The sequence below is a fragment of the Crinia signifera genome, chromosome 1 (genome assembly GCF_055691185.1).
Source record: "Crinia signifera chromosome 1, ASM5569118v1, whole genome shotgun sequence".
Taxonomy (NCBI): Eukaryota; Metazoa; Chordata; class Amphibia; order Anura; family Myobatrachidae; genus Crinia; species Crinia signifera.
The window spans coordinates 198,637,295-198,644,134 of NC_139217.1; positions in this window are offsets into that span (position 1 = coordinate 198,637,295).

Here is a 6,840-nt window from a genome sequence, read left to right on the forward strand (position 1 = left end):
GCTTTCAGGGTATTTTTGAGCCAACATGTGCCGATCGGGGTGGTATTTAATGCCGTACCATCCAACCATTCCTGATGACGGTTTGAAATAAAACCGAAACGTTGAAGCACTAAACTGTGACTGTTGTTACTGATTACGTTAAGTCCGTGAGTGCCGCTCTTACAACTACTTTTTTTTTTTAATAACTGTAATTTTTATTTGGACATTGTATATTGTAAATACACATGAGAATATATCAATAATATGGTGTAACAGTTCTTGTAGTGTTAACATGTGCTATAATTGTAATAGTTAACTTGACACATAATCTATAAATTGAGGACATGCGTTCTCTAATATAATAGAAATCCACGTAGAGATCAAATGTGGATATCTCTTGGTGAAAAGGTTGATGATTGTCCGATATCCATCTTTTGAATAAAGAAAAAGAAATAACAATATAACATAACATAACATATGATTATACAAACATATGTAAGATCTATACACCCACAAAGAAAAAGAAGTATTTTGTAGGGTGCACTGAGAGTCAGATATTTATTATTTACCATAAAAAGTAACTTTTATTTATTAACTTAAAAAAAGTCTCTCAGTTCAGTGGAGACCATATAACCTTGTCTCAGAGTGAAATATTAAAATATAGAAAGAGTGATAAAGAATGGAAAGAAATGTGTACAAATTTTAAAATCAAAGGAAAAGGATGAACATGTGTACGTCAGATTATTATTCAATTCTTGGCTACAATTGCCTTTTTCTTGTAACCGTTATCTGTTATTATTATTGTGTTGCAATTGTGCAAACAGATAAGTTGTCCATGTAGTTACTAGGATTTTATTAATAGTACAGAGGCATTGTGCTGTTTGTCAATATTCCTCTTGTGAACCACGCTATTCTGTCCAGGGATATGATAGTGTTCACTAATCGGTAATGATTTTATATCTCTGCACTGAATCGGTATAGGGAGGACCTTTCGGGCTTCATTTAAAGCGAGGGGTATCTTTAGTATAAGTGTTCTCGAGTCTGCATATCTCTGTATCTGTGTTTGAGCGGATTGACCGCCAGAACAGGTGCAGTTAAATATTGAGAGTTTATTATTGATACCTCTCCTTACATATAGAAAATTAGTTCTTGTCCAGCAGCCCGTATGTACAAAGTCTCTGTTACCCAAAAATAAGCGAAATTCTCGCTGGGATCAGAGTGGCTACGTTGTTATATGACAACATGAGACTGGGGTGGTTTGTACTAGTGCCCCATTTGGTGCTCCCCACCTCTTCTAAATGCCCGATAATAAGCGGTTTCACCGCCGGGAAGTGCAGTGATCAGTATATTAGGCGTATTATTTTATTCGCCCAGTGTGAACATCCAATTCATATAGGATTTAAACGTGCCTCAAGTCGGTGCACTTTTAAGAGTTTTAATTCTCAGTCACACATCATTGCCACTGAACAGTGAATATTCTCCATAGGTACATAACAAATAGAAGTCTCCCTTGTTGTTGTGTCTGTATATGTTGTAACTTTGTTTCAGTGCTTATTTATATTATAAAGCGCACACACAACACTCTTTTATTGTATTATTTATAAATGTCCCTTTAGGATCTCAGGATCTGTGTGTGTATACACACTATTCCCTTTCCCAATCCTGGACTAAAGGGGTTGTTACAATCTCAGTACCTATTGTGGGATCGCGCTATGCGCGACTCCTGATTAAAGCAGTGTTCGCTTACAATTACACATAATATATGCTCAATAGTTTCAATTTGATGCCCTCAGTGTTGACACCAAAGGACTACTTTCTTGACCAGGGCTTGTAGGGTTCAGGTATTTTGCGGTCGCATATGCATCAGCGTTACCGCTTTATCAGTACCCGCCCCGGGTAGCACAGTGTGTGTGCTCCCAGCGCTGTCCGTCAAGATTAATTACGGGCAGCGTTAAGCTTTATTCCCGATATAAGCTGCGGTCGCATAAGGTATAGCGCCGCTAAAGAGACAGGCAGGTCCCGGGTAGCGCTATGTCAGCGCTCCCGGCGTTCACTGTCTGCTCGTGCCACTATTAATAACTGGGCACAGAAAGTGTTTGATCCTAACAATAGGCTGAGCACTGCTTTAATCTTACGTGGTACACATCCTAAATCCTACATACAACAATTACAATTGCTAACTACACATGTTCACCCTATCCTAACTACCAACGACCGTTTCACTAAAGCTTCCTCAAGGTATCAACCCGTCTATTCTCCTGGACGGGTTTAAATCCCCCGCCTTCCTTTCTCATTGGATGGATGTCACTTGTTCATTCTCATGTGGATCCTCCCCCCCATCGGGTACCTATACATGGAATGAGTGTTTTTTGCTTTTTGCTGAATTATGATATCCTATATCAGCTAAATTTAATTGTATATTAATTATCTTTTGCATTTTTATGAAAGCTTATTATTGCTATTGACGTGGTATGATTTGTTCGGTCATGTTTTATTTTATTTGAGCTCCTGCTTGTGCTGACCATAGAGCTCTGTATAGTTTTTTTATTGATATGATATTATTATGTCTGAGGTTACCGATGTTGGTATTTTGATATTGTGATTTTTGGTGCTTGATAAACATTTATCTATACTGCCATATGGTTTTATCCCTTTTATATTCTGCATTTCCTGAATTTAACTTGATCTTATAACATAGGGGGCCATTGTTGTAGATCTAAACATCGTCCATATTTCTTCTATATACAGGTGTGCTTGCTAGATATGTCTTATAGGTGAAATTGTGTGTGAAATTATGTCAGAAATCATTTCCTAACATAAGTAAAATGAAATAAGGGATAAATTGTTGTGCAAATCTCTTTAAGAGATAAAAAGTGATCTTACTTGTTTTTAATAAATAAGAACTTCTAGAAGAAAGAAATGTGGCTCATATTAAGGAAAAAAAGGGAGAAAAAATGGAAAGATTAATTTTAAAATGAGAATACTCAATAATATTATTCTATGTAGATCCTCATCTGAAGTGAAGTGTAATAAACAGCAATAAATACGTGATAAAGAAAAACGTGATCAAACCCTAAATTGATGTGGATATTCCAGTGTGGAATAGTTGTTTAATAATGGTAATACTCTTAAAAATAATAAATTATTGTGTTCTATTGTGATAAACCTGAAAAATCGTTGATATTGAAATTAATTGAACTCTTATAGATTATTATTACATTTTATTTTTTATTTTGCATTTTGTATCATGAGTTATTTAATGTTTTTTATTATTTTTTATAATCTTTATTATTTTTATTTTTATTGAATTTTTCAATGTTTTGCAACAACTGGGCCCCGGGCTGTCTTTCATTCAGGTGTTCTTCGTGGCTGTATGTATAGTGTGGCTTTCACTTTTCGTTTTGTATTGGTATGAGTTTCACTCATGGCATTCAATGGTGATGTGAATATCTTCCTAGCTTCTGCTCATTGAGTCCCAAATCCCTACATACTCAATATGCTGGAAGTACGATTACCATGGAGGTACGTTGTACCTTTTTCATATATAAAGCCCAATAGGGAAGAGTATAGGTAAGGGAGCCGAAGATGAAAAAACAGGGGTATGGGAAGAGCTGTAAGCTTAGGTTACTGTAAGAGGAAGGGATTTTGATAAGAGGGCAGGGGGTACAGTATCTGCAAGATTTCTCCATTATATGGAGTTGGAATATAGGGTCTAGAGGAAACAGGTAAATTGATTGTTCTCATTAAGACCCCATGGTTCAACACTGTTCATTCTAAAAATCCATTTAGATTCTTTTTTGTGTAGTTCTTTCATCACATCTCCTCCTCTTATTCCCAAATTAAGTTTTTCTATGCCAAACGCTTGGAGTTTCTCTGGTCTCCCGCCATGACATTTCAAGAAATGTCTTGCTACGCTGGTTAATTGTTTAAAGTTCTCCCGGTCACGTTCTGCATTTTTGATATTTCTGATGTGCTCCATCACCCTTATCCTCAGCTGTCTGCTTGTTAGGCCAACATACCTAAGGCCACAAGGGCATAAGAGGCAATAGACGACTCCTGTGGTTTTGCAATTGATGAAGTCAAGGATTTTGTATGTTTTCTCATACCTATCCTTGATTTCCTTTGTTTGTGCTATATATTTGCATGTGCTGCAATCGCCACATTTGTATGTTCCTGTATATTTCTTCTGTTTGTGTTTGTTCCTATCAAAATGGCTATGCACTAGGGTGTCCCTCAAGTTAGGGGATTTTCTCCAACTTGTTTGGATACGGTCTCCTAGAATTCTGGCAAGTTCATGATCCGTGGTGAGTATTCCCCAATGTCTCTGGAGTATCTCCTGTATCTGCCGCCATTCATTACAGAAGGTGCCCACATAGCGTACCTGCTCATCCCTATTTTTTGTTTTTGTTTTTGGCATTATTAGGGATTCGCGGTTGCTTGTGCTAGCTGTCTTATAGCCCTTTTTGATGATTTTATGGCTATAGCCCCTTACTTGTAGTCTCTCTGTCAGTTCTTTTGCCCTAAGCTCGAATTGTCCCTTGTCCGAGCAATTCCTTCTTGTGCGCAGGAATTCCCCTTTGGGGATACCCCGGATGGTTGCGGGTAAATGAGAGCTCTGGGCATGGAGAATACTATTGCTTGCCGTCTTCTTCCTGTACATGTCTGAGGTGATGTTCCCCCTCGCGTCAACCTCTATCGTCAGGTCCAGGAAGGTCACTCTCTCCTGGCTCATCTCCATAGTCAGTTTTAAATTGTATGGGTTGGTATTAAGTGTCATGATGAATTCTCTGAAGAGGTCAGGATCCCCCTCCCAGATGATAAGCACGTCATCTATGTACCTGAACCAGCTGTTGACATGACATGTATATTTGTCGTTGTCTGGTGCAAATACCACTTCCTTCTCCCACCACCCGAGGTACAGATTGGCGTACGTTGGCGCACACGTACTGCCCATAGCTGTACCCCGGGTCTGGAGGAAGAAGTTTCCGTCAAAAACGAAATAGTTTTTAGTCAAGACAAATCGTAGAAGAGAAATCAGGCAATCGTCAAAATTACTTCGTTTTCGGGTGTTCAAGAAATAATTCACGGCCTTAATGCCATATTCGTGGCTGATGCTGGTATATAGTGACTCTATATCGCACGTGCATAGCCATGTGTCCGGGGTGGCGGTGAGGTTCTCAATTTTTTTGAGAACATCCATCGTGTCCCTTGTGTAGGACGGAAGTTCCACGACGAAGTTTCTCAGGTGTTTGTCCACAAACACACTCGCATTCTCCGTTAGCCCCCCAATTCCCGACACAATGGGTCTTCCAGGTGGTTTGGTCTGGTTTTTATGTACCTTTGGAAGAGCATAAAAGGTGGGTACCTTGGGGTTGTCTACCCATAGAAAGTCTCTCTCTCTCTTAGTGATAGTGCCTTCTTTCAGGAAGTTTCCCACTAGTTCCTGGTATTGTCCCAGGAAATTCTCTGTGGGATTAGATGTCAATGGCTGATAACAGTTGCGATCTTTTAATTGTCTAAAGATTTCTTCCAAATATAGTTCTGTGCTCCACAGAACTATATTCCCCCCTTTATCAGAAGGTTTAATTTCAAGGTTGTCCCATTCTTTTATTTCTTGTAGGGCTTGATGTTCCTCTTTAGACAAGTTATGATGTTGAATTTTGTTATCTCCCATGAAGAGTTTATCCAAGTCGCGAGAGACTAGGTCTAGGTAGACTTTTGCTTGCGGGCATATCTGATAACTGGGGAGAAATGTCGATTTTCTTTTTAAGGAGGTGTCTCTTGTTTGTGTGCTATCATTACCTGCATCATCATGACTATTTTCTTCAAGCAGTTCTTCTAGCATTCTCAGTGCTTCCTCCTCTTGGGGATCATTTATGGGGGAGGTGTCTAAGGGCTCAGTGAGGGTCTTATTACAGTAGAATTTTTTCAGAAGTATCTTTCTGACGAATAAGTTCAGGTCCTTTTCCACCGTGAACCTCTCCATCTTTTTAACCGGGGAAAAGGACAATCCTTTGGACAAGACACTAATGTGATGCTCATTCAAAACTCTATCTGTAAGGTTTATAATTTGTAAAGAGTCTTGTGTGGCATCTTGTGATATCATTACCGGTTGTTCGGGTAAAACCGTTTGTGTGGGTTGTTGCCCCAGTCCCCTCTTTCTCTCTTTTTTCTTCTTACTGTTGCGCCCCCGTCTTGTTCTCTTGGGGTGCTGGTATAGCTGGTGTTGCCTGCCCCTAAAAAATGACGGTTAGACTGTCCTCTCCCTTTATTCTCATGATCACTCTGGGAGCTCGCAGAGGAGTCTCCTTCAGACGTTTCTGTCTCTGAAACTGAGTATTGCTGATTGTGCCTTCTTTGTGTCCTGTACTGTTTCTTGACATTCCATTTAAAGATGGTGTGGTTCTTATAGTCGTTCATATCCCTTTGGAATTTTTGTTGTTTCCTCTCGATCAGATTTTTTTCAAAATTTTCCACTTCATTTTTATGTTTAAGATATGTTTTCTGGAAAACTTCAAGACCTTCAAATTCTTTGAGTTTATCTCCTACTTTGTTAATCTCCTCTGTCAGGAGTGACATCTTTTTCTCATCATGTTTTATAAGAATTTTAATAAGGTCTGAAGAGCATTTGAGAAGTGCTTCTTCCCACTCCTGCTTCAAGTTCTCTTCCAGCTCAAAGGCCGGAAACACTCTCGGTCTCAGACCTCTTGGTGTCAGGTTGTTGACCTGATAGCTATCGAACATCATTTTGTTCCAATGAACCTTAGTCTGTTTCATCAGCAGATCTTTAAGTATCATAAGGTCACCTGACCATTTTTGTTCATTGCCGCCAATAGAATCCCTCATGAGTCCCCCGAAAGG